Source organism: Platalea leucorodia, assembly GCF_965183815.1.
Source record: "Platalea leucorodia genome assembly, chromosome: 3".
In the NCBI taxonomy this organism is placed as follows: domain Eukaryota; kingdom Metazoa; phylum Chordata; class Aves; order Pelecaniformes; family Threskiornithidae; genus Platalea; species Platalea leucorodia.
In genome coordinates, this window is record NC_138825.1 from 88,781,366 (window position 1) to 88,797,408 (window position 16,043).

Genomic DNA, 16,043 nt, shown 5'->3' on the forward strand with positions numbered 1-16,043 from the left:
ATACATGACAAAAATACAGCGTGCAACTGTGAGAAATGAAAAGGAGTGGGGGTGATCGTGGAGGGTCTCAGCAACGTGCTTTTTTGGCTGCACTCATTAATTACATTCAGAATGGGATGCTACAGAGTGATTTAGAAGCATTGCCTTCTGACTTGCCTTGGTATTTGCTACTTTGCCAATTTCTTGTAGCCATTGAAGCAGAGTTTTTATACGGGATTTGGAAAAGGAGAGAAGACCTGGCTGGAAGGTCTGTATTTTGAAGATTTTATTTTTATGTTTATATTTTTATTGGCTTGCACTTCATATTTTTATTATATTTCTTATTGGAAATAGTAATTCTGATGAGGAAAAGCTCCAAATTTTCAAACCACAAACTCGACCTCATACTTAAAGCTTTTAAAACAGTCTGCAGAATGGGCCATCAATTTTTGGCAGTCAAAAATTTTGTTGAACATTTTAAATATTGGTAAGAACTGAGTAAAAATGTACTCATGTTTGTTACTTATTTTTCTCCAACTGTTTCAGGGAGGTGGCTGAAATTGTTGACAACCCTTTTGAAACCAGTAACTTTTTTTAAAAAAATTGCCACTAAATAACATACAGGGTTTTCTGCCAGACTTAGAAGTTTGGATGGCTTCGCAGGTTGGTTTGGGCTGGGGAATCCTGAGGATGTTGGCTGGCACAAGCAAGGCTGCAGTGGGCGACATCAGGGACAAGAGTGACAGTTTGCGGGGGCTGATGGGGAAGAGGGTTTGATGGTAAAGAAAGAAATCTGAAGAATTCAAAGAGGCATCAAGTTGCTCAGATTAGAGTGGTAGCAAAAGTAATAATTGTGGCAGCTGTACTGGAGGCTATGGGACATTTTTATCATCAGGATGATTTTACAGCTGAGCACACAGCTTCTCAGCAATGGACATTTTCTGTAGCAAAAAGGAAAAGGCTTCATTTAGGGTCAGTTTGATCCAATCAATTTATTTTTTTAAATTAAAATGATGTAAAACATTTCATTTTTAAAAAGTTCAGATAAAAGCATGGCGTATCCCTTAGGGGAAAAGAATGGGATGTGGAGACCCATGTTTCCCATTGCGTAATCTACAATTAGCTCACCAGGTTGCATGGTACAGAAACGAGCACCGTTTTGGTACCCGACGGGAGCTGTAGGACAGCCATGAAGCTCTGCTCTCTGTTTTTTTCTGGGTGAGGTCCCTCACTATACCGTATATTTCTCAATGCACACTATATGGTCTTCCCACTGTACCATGCAGTATAGGCAGTAAAGACCATGTTACACTGAAGTGTAGTTTCCTATAGATTTTGACTCAGAGCAAGCAGAATCTGCAAGGGAAGGGTAATGCAGCCTGCTGTTGATTTTACTCTAAATAAAGCATATCAAGTAAATGAAGCAAAATTCAGCATTTAGAATTCAGCAATTAGAAATGCTGAAAAGTTTTACCTAAATATGTAGATGTTAAAAGGGCAGTATTTCTGAGGAGGTGCTTTTAGAATTTGAGCCTTTTATCCTATTTTGGATGAAAATAAATGTTGGAATTTCCAACTGGAAATTCTGCATTTCAGTCAAGTCTGAGATAAACTGATGGGAAAAGAAATGGCAGAGCCTGATAATCAAGATATGAGGTGATGAAAACTGGATGAAAATTCTAGTAGACTACATGGGAAGTCTGAATGATTTAAAAATTGTAGAGGAAAGTGCATCACAACTTAGGTAATATTTTTGTATTCTAGCCAAGAGAAAGAAGAGGAATGGCCAAAAATGTTCACCAATCTTGACAGTACATGGCAGAGAAAATGATGATGTTAAAAGCACTGGAGAGTAAGAGCTGTCCTGGAGAAAAACTGGCGCATGTTTCATTCAGGCTGATACTGGAATCTGGAGGAGGCTCAGAGCAGCAGGCTGGGATATGTGATGGTGTGTAGGGAAGCTGGATTGAAAAAGGCATCTGAAGAAATCAGATCTGAAGTCATGGGAGCAGGATGAATGCCCCAGAGAGGTGGAAAAAAAGGAGAAATCTGACACCATGACCCTTTCCTCCTTTCCCATAGATTCTTCTTTAATACAGACGGGCTTGACCTTCCTCCCAGGATTTCAGCAGAGTACAGAGCATCGTGATACGCTGGTCCTGTGGCACTTCAGAGCTATCTGCACCTCTTACTGCTGTAAACACCCACAAATATCTCAAATTAGGTTTAAAGGTTTCTGCTGAAGGCAGCTGACCACATAGCCCAATTTGACAGTACCTAACAGATTTACTGCTTTCAATGGAAAGAGCACATGACTGCTCCTAGATTTAACGTGTGGATGTAGCAGCCTGGAGGTGCACAGCAGTGTTGCTCGAGTGGGATTTCTTTCCCTGGGCTTTCCCATTCCCTGTCTCATGTGCCCTGGGAGTGCTCTGTCCCTCCTGGACCCCTTGGATGACCGAAATGCCACAAGACAAGAAAGGATGTTTGCACTCGCCTATGCACTGTTGCCCTCTGCTTCTCCAAACTGCAGGGGCCACCTTACAATAATACTTATATAGGGCTATATATTTTCCTAGCATTGTACAAATATTAACTAATTAATACCCAGGACTCCTGTCGCCCATACTGCTAGACTCTACCAGCCCTAGGCAAGTCATTTAACCTCTGTTTGTCTTAGCTCTCCCATCTGTTACACATTGTTTTTAATTGTCCTCTGAGAAGCCAAGCAAGTTGAACAAGATCTCAGACTTGTAAAAATAACTTGCACAGGATGACGTGGAATGGCCTGGCTAAGCTCCTTGTGGATCTCTTGTCAATCCAGGTTATATTTTAGGATCGCCACTATGGCAAGGCTAGGCATTTGGCAGACCAGGTTCATATGTGACTTCTAAGGCGGGAAAATGAAGTTTTGAACAAGTTCACTTACAATCATTGAAGGAAACGGGGCAGAAAAGACAGTATTTAGCATGAGAGCAGCTCACATGTCAAGTGGGAGGTTACCTAACCTATGTGTTAGTCTACAAAGGAGTGGATCCAGAGTCCTGTGTGACGTACGGTGTGTTTCTCCAGCAACCCTCTCTCCCTTGAATGGAAATCGAGAAATGCAGTAAGGCTCTGGGGAGGATCCTGCTGAAGAACTGGCTTCAGAGCAGCCCAAAGCGCTTGGACCCTAACTTCTGCACATATCTTTGGCCCTAACATGGCTTCAGCTTGGACTCTGAGCCTGCCCTGTGCACTTAAGAGGAGTGAAGCTGGTGGGATGTGGATAGGTAGTGGTATGCTCACCCCCACGTGAGTACAATCCCCTCCAGACAGAAGAGCTACCAAGGGGTCCAGTGGGCACACTGAGGCAGGACCTGAGTGTGAGCTTGAGGCTTTGTAGCTGGTTGTAGATGAGTGGGGTCATAAGATCAGCCTTGGACTTTGTCCCTCCTGACCCAGAGATATATTTCTCTGGAGCATAGACACTGTGACAAAATTGCATAGCTTTTGGTGCTGTGATGGTCTAAACCAGGTTTTTCAGGCACACACTGCTGGGAGGAGACGTGTAACAGGGAACTCTGGGCAACAGTGGTGAAGCTACATGAGAGACATGCCATCGCTTTTCCTAGGAGTGTCCCAAAGGCTCTTCTGATGGAGTTGATGGACCCTGCAAGTATCTGACATAAACCTCTCCTTCTCTCTTACTTTCTCTCTCCATGGGACACCCAGTGGATGGAAGCCCCTGTGATGGTAAATTGCTACAGCAGCTCTGTACCACTGGGAGTTTTCCTCCAGAGGGGATCCTCACCTGCCTGGCCCTCAAGGTTGCTTTGCACCATTGGTTGGCTTTGCCCAGGACTCACAAACTGAGAGATCTAACCCGTGTCAGAGGAATCCATCAGAAGGACATGCTGCTGCCTTTCTCAAAGCAGAAATATTACAAAATGTTCCTAGCAAGTTTTTTTGCTTCACTTGACTTTCCACTCAAATGTAGTTTGCTTCTCACCGTACTCTTAAAAACGAAGAAACCTCAGAGTCCTTTATGCAGGCAGTGTTGCTTTTCCAAAAGCTCAGGTTTTCCGATACTGTTATTAAAAGGTAAGAAGGTAAAACTTTGCACTAAAAACCGTTTCTGACTGAGTGAAATCCCTTTCACTAATTTAAATGGCTTTAAGATGGTTTTACAACCTGTATTTTTAAATGCGGGGATAAACATGTGAAACCTTGACCCAGCAAAGCACTTAAGGACATGTTCAACACCATATGCAGAAGGTTGCAGGCTGGATTCAGGACATTAAGGGGCAGCATTATACACAAGCATTTGCAAAGCTGGTTTTGCTTTTTAATGAAAATGGAAAACTGCCCATTTCAATGTAGAGGCTCTAAAATGGGTCATTGCAAGTGCATGTGTAGCATTGCAGGCTGTTCCTGGGCATAATCAATAAGCACGTGAGAAAAGTTCTGAAATCGTAGCTTTTACATTCACAATGTGGTGAATTCTTGAAAGTATGGGAAATCTGCTTTTAAATAAAGGCTGAGTTAGACTGTATTTACAGCTGTTAATATAAACAAGAAAACCTAGCTACAGAGCTCACAGCATGACTGCAACATCATGTTTTCGTTACACTGACTGAAAACTATGCATAATAATCAGCAGATTATTTGGTATTTAAACACAAGTATGGATTCAGTTATAAACCTCTGAAGATGGATATTAAATTAAGGCTCCTTAACTCTGTCATCTTTTTGCAAATACCTAATAGTTAAGTGTTGCTAATTTTTGTTTACAAGAAATCTGGAGTTAAAATGGTTGCAATTAAGCAGTTAAATACTGTAATCAAGAGTCAAACTGAAAGTTAGCTCAGCTCAGCAAGTGTGCTAAGCAAGGAAAGGGAGGACTGAGTAGGAAGGCATGGATTAGACACACACATTATTAAAACAGCTTTTCTTGATGTATGCAGCTTCCAGGGTGCCTACTGCTCTGTGCTGGGTGAAATAAAAGAATTCAGCCATGGCATCTCTATTGGTCTGAGAGGTATTTGTTTGAAAGAGTTAGTTATATTCTCTTTAGGCAGTGAAATAGGGTTTAGGCTTTCAAAATCCCTGGCTTCTTGAACTCTTGTATGCAAATATTGTTCGGAAAAAAAAAATGCTATTGCTCCCCCATTCCCTCCTCCCCAGACAAAGAGTAAAAAAGTATGGGAAGAAATGGGAAGGTAATAAGGAAATTTCAAAATTATTTCTAGCACTCCCATGACCTGATTTTGATCTTGTGTGGTTTAAAGGAGCCTTTGTTTGAATTTAACACTTTGGCAGGAAAGTAAGTCTGAGCAGTGGCGTTGAAATAGCACAAGAAAGCTGGAAAAACTACCTCCAAACAGCCCTGGAGAACACATGCTGTAGAGTTATGTGTCCTTAGCTGGTGGATTCCTGTTCGGTTTTACTCTTTCTGCTTTCCAGTGGAAAACACACGGTTTGCAAATAACACATGTGAATCCAGCAGACAAAGGCCACAAGGTACGTACTGCCCTTCTGCATGGGGTCCTGACCCTATGGTGTTGTACGCATATGCCTCGCTTCACCTGTGTGAGAAAATCCTGTGATTGTACCAACTTATTTAAGGCTTTGAAGGACCAAAGCCTTTTTGTGTCTCCATAGTCTTCAGGTTGAATTTGCAGAGTTCATCATTGAAAACCATGCTTTTCCATCAGTCTTGGCCAAAAACACGTATCAGCCTGGTTTTGTAGAGATGGGGGTTTCCTCCTTGCTCTGTGGACCCCCCAGGGTCCATAACCCCCCAGGAGGGTTTAGAGACAGGAGGACTTGCTTGCTTGCCAGCTCACCATTACCTGTTGTGTGCAGCACGGCAGCAGGGGCTGCCCTCGTGGAGGATGTCGAAGAGGGGCAGGGACCCCATCGGCGAGAAAGCATTGGCTTGGTGGCCATGGTTGGGTGGAAGACAGAAAAAAGAGATGTGTTGGAGGGAAAGGTAAGGTGGTTTGAGGAAGTTGGGGTTTTTTGCTCTTGATCAATCTCAGTGATTTATTCTGTGTCCTGAGACTGAAGAGCGGCACCTTGCCCCCACTCATCAGAGCTGAGACCACCATCAAAATGGAAGCTGCTCTCCTCCACTCCTGGTTTCTACACAGGGACCTTCTGAGGAAAAGTGCCGTGTTTCCAGTCACATTTCATAATCAAGCTGCACTGTAAGAGCAGTGAGCAAACCTCAGCGCATCTGGATATACAGCATGGTTAAACAACCCGACATTCAAATAAACACATTGCTTTTTGCTTCGTTCTCCTCCAGGCCAGCCCCAGGTTTCGCTGAGCTCAGATCTTTTCCTCATGGCTGCTGCTGAGCTTGTCCCCTCCCCAATGACTGTCTGAGGAAGGAGGGATGTCCCAGGAGCTGGTGGGACATCACCCCGCTTCAGTTGAGATTGTCCTCTGTGACCTTTGCCAATACACTCCCTCCACCCACTGCTTCTGTCTGGCATTGATAAAAGCAGAAAACATATTTATCTAATGAACAGTCTTGTGAGGATGAAATCTGGCAATGACTGCAAGAGACTTAGATGCTGTGTGGTGAAGACTGTGTAAGTATATGTGTGAAAGGTAGCTTTACATTAAGGTTCTCCTGGTGGCAGCCTCACTTACTGCCCTTTGACTGAGCAAGCCCAAATATCCATATTTTCTGAATGAAAGAACTTAAAAAGAAGACTCTAGAGGGAGTGGAAAGGCCCCCACAGGACCCGCTGCGGAAGTACTTGCTTTGCTCTAAAAGTATGGATTAAAAAAATACAGGACTTCTGGAGAGATCAGACTATATCCTCTCTGGCCTCAGAAAGAAGGATCCCCATAAGCTCCACAAAAGCACATCCTTGACCCCTCCTACCTTTTCTTAGCCCAAGGGTTGGCCACGTTGAGTTTGTTAGCCAATTTTTAACTGAATTGAGAAATCCCTCACATGAAGGCAGCTATGCTATTCTAAACAAGGCTTGAGCATAACCAGTTTCAGCGTGCTGATCTAAATTGCCTACGCAAACACTTTCGTACAGATCTAGCTGCCTCCGAGGGGGCCTGATATAAAAGCACCGCTCTGACCCCCGTTCCCGAGGTGCTGGAGCTGGGAGCTGCAGGCGTGTAATTGCCCCTCTGCAGCATGCACATCTGAAAGCGGGTAGCTCCCAAATCCTCTTGTGAATCCAGACTGAAAAATGGAAAACTTCTGTTTCTGAAATAGGCAAACTCTCATGATTTTTTTCTGATGATACCCCCCTCCCTAAATTTTTTGGCTAAAGCCTAGTCACTAAATCTGACCCAAATTCAAAAATAGCTTTGGCTGCCAGTGGGGAGGAAAAGGCCTGATTCTAGAGTGATGTTCCAAAAATCTGGGCTTTTGAGTGAATTTAAGTAGGGGGAGGTTGGTTTGGTCTTTTTAATAGCCTATCAAAACTCATCCTGTCCTAACATTGGAGCAGTGCTCAGAGCTGTTTCTGCTTTGCTGGTGTTGTATACCCAAGAGTTTTGACAAGACGTTAACACAGCGTGCTCAATATGTACTTGGTTTGCAGCAGTTGTTGCTCATTGACAACTGAGCTGCTTTCTAAATGAGCCTTCCAAGTAGGCTCTCCATGATCACGATTTTAATATTTCCATTATTTTTTCAACAGATAACTTCAATGCAAAGCAAAGATCCTTTCTGTGTCCAAATTGGCAACTGAGGTAGAAAGAGGAGTGTTTTGGGGGTTTGCTTTTTAGCTTTGGCTTTAAAAGACAGTTTGATTTGATTCTTTCCATTATGACAAGTCTCTCTTTTTCAAATCCCAGAATTTCCTTTCTGAAATTCTTTCATTCTGCAAATATCCATGTTTGGACTTTCTTAGCCAGGTTATTTGAATCAAAGCTTAAACCAAAGGTTATTTTCTTAATCTTGGGTGCAGGGACCAGGAAAGATATTTTCCCTTCTACTTGGGTAGCTTTTTGATGTTGCATAACCTACAGGTGGTAAAGGCTAGAAACTCGGGGCTCATTCCTGATTCTTCAGTGCAGAAGCAAGGAGAGCATCAGCCCCCAGCAGGATAAAGGGTAAGATCCTGTACCCTTTTTTTGTGTTGGCTGTGAACAATCTCTGATTCGTCCCATTGACTTCTTCAGAGTCACTTCTCCTGAAGAAAGGTCTTAATCTGTATGAGCTGGGGCAGCCATATCTGGTCTTAAGGAAAACAGGGACACTTGTTAATTGGGTTATAAAAGTTGTCTCTCAGGAAAGAGAGGACAAGCATGATGAGTTAACAGGAAACTGAGCCAGCCACAATAGTTCTCTGAGACCTGTTCGTGGTCTCCCTCTCAAAACATAACCAACTGCAGCCAAGAGTGACTCCACCATTGTTTTTGAGGTGGTCTTGGTGATTTTTTTACAAGGTTAGTGATAGGATTCCTTGGCATGCAGCCTGGACTCTGCTGCTTCTTTCATGGGAGGGGGACTGTTGGGTTTTCCCTGCTGTCTCCTGCCGCAGAAGTTGAACTCAGTTGCTACACCACACTGAAAGCATCCTGGGAATAGAAAGTTTTATCCCCCTCTGTATGGCTGTCAAAATAAGCTGGGGCTCCGAGCTACCGCTGAGCTTGCATGTGCATTCCACACAACCAGGGCTTTGCACACGTGGAGCACTTCATCACCATGAGCACGCTGCTGCAGTTGGCAGCAGCTCCCACGGAGGGGACGGAATTGTTTTCTCTGTGGGAAATGGGAAAAGCAGCACAGGGAGGCCGGCAGCGTGACCAAAACCACGCAAAGAATCTGTGCTGGAGTGCGGCTTTGAAGGCAGGCGTCCTTGGCTGAGTGACACAGGACTGACATAATCCCTGTGCCTCCTGCCCTTCTCGCTCCTAATTCCTGGTTAAGACGGAGCCTGTGGCAGCCTGAGCATGTCTGGCTGTCTTGTGTGGATCCTTCTCGAGCGGCAAACTGAAGCGGGAACTTCCAAATTAGCGGTGGTCATGGTTTTCACAGGCTTTACAGGCTAGCTCTGTTCAGTCTTAGAGGTCTGTTGTTAAGCTGTCATCTTGAGCTGGTGACTGACTTTCAATCAGAGGGAGCAGTTTATATCCACTTACCCATTCATGTAGAGCAATAAAGGCAGAAAGCTTTAAAAAGAAGGGAAGCCAAGTTTCTCCTGTATCTCTGTAGATTCTGCAAATCCTTCTGTGGCTGTAAAGAGCTGATCCTGTCTCCTCTGTTGATAACAACATGTGTGTGCTTATGCCATACATCTCCACCAAAGCTCCTCAGCAATTCCTGTTTATTTGACTTGCTTTATAAAGTAACGTGTCAATTTGAAAATCATTAGGTATTCCTACCAGGAGTCAAAGACCACATTCAGAGTGGATTACATGCATGTTTCTTAAAAGTGTTAATGTGCTAATCTGCTGGTTACTTGATCCAGGCAAAATGCCATGATATTCCACATGAGCAAAATACCATGGTTCTTGGAGATTTCATATAAATATTACCCACTGTGTTTCTACATTTGAAGTGTTATACTTGTCTATTAAAATCAACAAGCTGGAACCAGTATCTGGAAATAAGTGATATTACTATTTTATTTATGAACTTCAGATTCAGATTCGTTTTAATAAAATACCTTACAAATAAGGAACAGAACATGAATCTTACTGTTATTTCATGTATTCCACGTAAATATTTCAACTATGCCTTGCAGCAATAAAAGCACATTATATACACTCTGCATTACCATTGTGACCAATAATGTTTGACTTACTGTACTGTATTTAGTCCAAAACCAAAACAGAGTCACGGCAATGCCGTGACTGTTAAAACAGTATGCTGCAAGTAAGGAACTAGACTTGTAATGAATAAGGCCTCACACTAAATAAGAGTTTGTTCATTGTGAAGCTGTTTGGATTATAACTCTATGAGTACTTCTGACTCAGTTAAAGAGTAAAAATTTCTTATTTGTGCTCTGGAACGGACGTGGGATGAGGCCACACAAACAGTAGCCAGCATGTGATTGTGCGATTCACAGTGCGGTCCCTGCTGTTTCTTGCAAAACAAATACATGAATGGGAGAATAAGCTGACTTTCGGTACAGTGAGACCCCAGCAGTGAGTCTACAGGTATTACCCAGACAAGTCCAGAACTCTCTCCAGTAGGAACTATAGGATCACTTCTGCTTTTTTTCTTTTATGCTTAAGCCGAATTAATCCTCAAAGGGCTTGTCCCAACAAGGAGCAAAGCCCATTGCTGACTAAGGATTTAGCTCTCATTGACTCCCTCTGCTTATCAAAGGGAGCACGAAGACTGTTTTTAGCCTGCAGGAGGCTGCAACGCCATGCAGTGTCTGACTGGAATAAACCTTCCCTCTGATGAACATGGTGCCAATAGGGATCATTTTTTCTTTCTTCTGTTTGCTGTCATGCAGTCTAGCTCAAGGTAAGAAAGGTCCATATTTCCTCCAGCTCAGCCTCAGCTGCTTATGTTGTGGGATTTGGCATATTTTTTTCAGCAAAGACTTTCTTTTCAATGGGGCTGAATGCAGGTGCAAACATACGGATACCTCTCGGCGTTATAATCAGGGGTATGTGATTTACATTGTTTAGTACTAATGGGGTGACTGTATGTGTGGTTATAGATCTCTCGATAAACTGTTAAGCTAGCACACACTACAAGCCATCTTTTCCTCCTTTTCACCTTTTTTGGAATCTTGCTCTTTCCTTTTAGTAAAATGCCAGGGAAAAATACTTCTAATTGGTTAAAAATTCCTTCAAATATTTATTTCAGGTCAATTCCAAGTTGCTCTTCTTCTCCCTTTCCTCCCCTCAGTTAGGCCACTGAACTGAAAAACCTCACGTTTCCTCAGTGCTACTTCACTGTCTACTATTATACATATACCCATCATTTAAGGCTCAAGTAGAAGTTGACTTATATGCATTCCTTGGGTATAGATTTCACTCTGTATGGCTGCCAGAAACTTACATTCATCTTATCAAGAGTATCACATGAGCCATAAGAAGAGAATAGCCATATATCTTTGTATTCAGTGACAGAGGCTTGGGCCTGCCCATCTGCCATCTCTAAACTCTTGATGCAACCCCTGCTACAGTTGAACTTTTAACAAGTGTCTTTTATTCAGAGCTTATTCAGAGTGGACATGGGATAAGAGTTAGGCTAGAAAACCACCTCCAGTTCAGAGACAGACGTGCAGCTGGTAAGACATCAGACTTAGGGGACTGATAACGGCATACAGAGCCTTTTCTTTTGTAAAATTACCATCTGACATTCATTTGTGACATCTGATAAATGGGTGATGCAATCTTATCTCCTTTCCAAGCATGTCAAGCATCTGCAGTGTTTGACCAACATTGCTAGCCCTGCTGGTATCCTCAACTGCCACAGTGAAAATACTCGGCCGTTGGGTCCCCCGGCACACACGCTCCTCTGTCCATCTGCTCCTGTGGATGGCCCAGGCTTATGTTCACTGCACCCATTTTAGGCTCTTGTTTTTGGTACCTAAGTAATAGGCCTTGTAGGAGACTTGCCTGCTCAGTGGAAGCTCTGTCAGAGGGCGAGTCAGCACACGAAAGGCAGGGGTATGCCAGTCTGTCTGCAGGGATTATTGAAGGAGCCTTGGGTGTCTGTGCTCCTTGCTGAGGAATCTCATGCAAATGCCTAAAATTAGATGAGGTGAATCCAGGCCTTGGTCTCTTTGGTTTCAAAGTCAAGAGTTTTTCATGGACACTGAATTTACTAAAAGATATCGGGACAAAGGTACAGCTAGGCTGCAAGTTCAGCAACAGAAGAAGGGGATTTTATAACCCATTTTAATATCACAAGAAGCTCTTATTCATGGAGCATTCTATGCTCCAGTAAGAGCAACCCATATTTTCTTGATATTCTCCCTTTGTTCAATCCCCTGTGAACCCAACTGTTCTTTGGACACAAAATGAAAAAAGCTCTCCAAGCTCTGACTTAGATGGTGTTAGAACTTCAGCTCTCTTGAGGAACAAAAATTAAATAGCCACACACAGACTAAAATGGTAACACAGCAAATCAGCCAAAGCTCGTCAGCATGTAACCAAGGCTGCATTGTTCTTCCTTTCCTCACTGCCAATAATTTTTGGGTCTAAAGATATTCTGCTATAATTCATTTCCTGTGCCTAAGAAATTCTGTCCAGGATGCCAGAATATCTAAATCTGATAATTACTTCCACTGGCCCACTTGGCACAACTCACTGTTATCTGTTTAGGCTCCCAATTAGATCTTGCAGTGGAGAAAGGATGCTAACATTAGTTTAGGGCACCACTAAAGTCAAGCAGAAGACAGCTTTGCAGGTTCTCCTGGAATGATGATGTCTTGATGTCAAGGTGGTGGCCTCAGTCAAAGTCTGTCACTGACTTGTAGAAATATTTCTGTCGAGGTTTTTGTTAGTTAATATTTATTTCTGCACAGCTGAGACTTGGATTGGTTTTGCAGTGCCATTGGAGTGAAGTGGTAGGGGGAAATAAATGTTTTAAGGTTTTCTAGCTTGTGTGAATGGGTCTCTGAGTTATCAGAAATCTGTTGCAATCCAGCTGAGATAAAACAATCAAGTTTTCACATAGGTATTACTCCTTAACAATGCCCTTTCCCTGCAGCTATTCAATATTTAGTTTCAATTCGTAGGGCTCAAATTGAGTTAGCTATACAGCATAATCCTGGAGCTATCCTGTCTCTAATCCTATAACAATATATTTTGTCATTTCAAAAAATGGTCTTTCTTTTTTTTTTTTTTTGTTTGTCCCAAAGGCAAAGTCATGTCATACTCCAGGAATGTGCCTATTGCAGCCAAAAGAGGAAATCCAGCTAACCAAAATGTTATCAGCAATTAACAAAATAGTTTAATGATTTTTTTTTCAGCATTTCAGAAAAAAAGAAAATAAAACACCAGCTCAGACTAAGTCCATTAACCTGTTTTAGACTCTGGTATGCTGCCAATATTCTTTATAACAGAGATTTAGAAGTTAATAGTATTGGAGATTAGAAATTGGTGTCAGTTACAGAACTGTGCAAAGCGATTTCTTTGCATTAAGACATAACAGCTGAAATGAATAAAATACATTTCTTTCTTATTTTTTTCATTGAGCTGTAATTGCAGTTTTGGCATGCTCGCCAAATCTCTTTGTCCTGGCGGGATGGCCCCATTCCTCATTCAAAGAACACCAGGAAAAATTTTAAAAAAGGAAAAGGATATCATAGTTTATCCTGAAAAAAAAAAAAACAAAACCAACAACAAAACCACCAGTCCCTTCTCCACCTCCTTTACATGTAGCACAGAAAACTTTCCTTAAAAAATAAACAAAAAAAAGGAGACTCTTGGTTTGCCTCAGTACAAGATCTGAACCTGCTCCTGCCAGACTCACAGCTGGTGAAGGCTGGTGTCTGCAGGCTGGCCTCACGCGGCTGCCTTATACCCTCGGGGCTGGGGTTCTTGTCTGCCGAAACCATTGCCACTGTTCTGAGCCACTTTGGTGGTACCAGATCTGGCCCCAGGTCTTCTGCATGTAAATCTGGAGCTGAACCTCCCCTGACTGCCGACAGGCACAGCTGAGCCTGCCTGCTCCTCTAGCTGGGTTTGTAGAAACAAAGGCTAGCCATGAGCCACGTGCGATGGCAAGGTTCGCAGCCACTCATCAAGAGGGAGGCATAAAGACCTGCGTAGGTATGTTTTCATGCTCTCCTATAGCACTTCACAGCTATAGCTAAAAATACTACATAAGAACCTTTAAAGTTGTCCAAAAGCTCTTAATTAAGTTGCTGGGGGGGAAAAAAATCACAGAAAACCCATTGATTAGGTTCAATAGGGCCTTGTTTTTAAAAATGGAATTTGGGGCCCCAGAGTAACCCTTTAAACTGATCTTTGTCAAATACCTCAGTGATTCAGCACGTGCCATTCCATATTGAGGATTTATTACAGACTTAATAACATAAGTAATTTTAATAGACTGAGTGTGTGCACATGTGTGTGTGCGTGCATGCTCGTAAGGGATTATAGTTTTCCAACTACTAATTTCCTTGCAAATTAAAATGTTAATATTCGAGACACACTTGAAAGTCCCCCAACAACAAACAAAAGTTAAGCTGAGTTGTTAGCACACAGAGAAAGTACAGAAAACTTGCCAACATCACTGATCTGAGTTTTATGTAACTAATAGCTTATAAACACTTAATTGGAATCTGTGCAAAAATGTGTTTCTGGGCTGAAACCACCTGCCATGTCCGGTCTCAAATAAATGCTACCTGCTGAGGATCAGCCTTTGACAAACATGCAGGCAAATCGGTTCTGAGTCCGGCAAAGTGCCACCCGACGGCAGAATGAGTCCCGTCTCACTGAGGACTGCAGGGTTTGGATCACAGATAAAAAGAAGCCTGTGCTGTAGCAGATGCAGCTGCGGTCCAGATAGGAGTGTTTTTAGTAGCTGTTTAACAAGAGCTGTCTTTTATCAGGAAAGTACTCATTAACCATTCTTATTTATTAGTAATGTTGGGCAGGACAAGATAGAAAAATTATTTTTATTTAGGAAAAATAGAAACTGCAATTGGCCTGTGAAACTGTAACCATTAGTGAGTTCTAAATGGGCAAGTAAAGAATGCTTTATGTGTTATAAATGGTTTTATGTGCAAAAATTGATTTAAACACTAACCTTCAGGTAAGACATCATCATACAAAACTTAATAGAATCACAGAATCATAGAATCGTTAAGGTTGGAAAAATAGCCATGGGAAGACCCCTTACGCAGGCCCCTTACACACATGAACACCTTTATACAGATGTGTGTGCAAGGACGACTGGCAAGGGCCAGATCCTGCATGCTCCAGATGGACTCCCAGCCCCAAGCAGGACCATACTTGCTTTAGCAGAGGCTCTGGCAAGATGCGAGAGGCCCTTTAGTGAGGGTCCTTTGGAGGATGTGCTTGCAGGACTCAGTTGGGGACATAATTCATACCAGGATGTCCCTGTGGGAAGAACATCATTGTCCTCTGTCATTTCCTAAATCAGACCCATAATGGCGTTACCAGAAAGCCGTGTTATAGAGTGCTTTCTATCTTGGAGGCATTTGTCATGCTCTGATTACCAAATCAATCCTGCTTTATCTGTGCATTATTCAGTAGGAAAACAAACACTGTTTTTTACAATGCAGTACCTATCTTTTCTGGGAAGTTTATGAGCAAACTTTGGAGCTGAGCGTGATTTTCAGTAATGACCAAGTTACGGTGAGAGTAAACATGAATAAAGCAGTATTTGATTTATTAACCTGTTTAGACAGAAAAGACGGTCCTCAGCTGCACTGTAGGACAAGGCAGCCCTTGGCCACGCCAAGATGCATGGGGCCCCGTGCGGCAAGCTTTTTTGTTTCTTGCCAAAGAAAACCTTTGCCTGCTTTAGGAAAGGCTGCAACCTGGGCTCCTCAGAGAGCAATTCACTGCTAGCACTGGGAATTGAGTGGCAGAAAGTGGGAACATGGCAAAGGCTTCTGCTGAGGCGTTGCCATTCATGGCCTGAAGAAATGCAGATTCAAGCAAAGAGCACCAGGACGAAAGAAAAGAAGCTGGAACCTCTGGCCAGCCCCATCTCTGCCTTGAAGATGACATCAGAGGCAGCAGTCATATGGCCTGACTGGCATACACCAAATCCTGGGCTGTGGGTCCGCACAAGAGCATTTTGCATCAGACCAGCAATGCAGAAAAATCACATGTAACCCTACTAAAGCGATGGCCCCAAATCCCCAAATGATTGTCTGCCATGTCCTTGCTTCCCATCAGTGCCTGAGATTGATGGCGGTACAGCTGCATCCCAGGGTGGGAAGACTTTTCCATGCGGGTCAGCAGAAGGAATAGCATCGCTAAGGGCCTGGAAGGAAGGTAGGACTGTGGCATCCTGGACGTAGGTTGGCTTAAGCTTCTCCAGAAGCTCATCCTCTACTCAAACAAGAAATAGAGCAACCTTAGAGGTGCGTTCCTGACACCTGCTTCAGGATGGGATGAAAGCCCTCCGGGAGAGATTCTCTCTCTCCTTT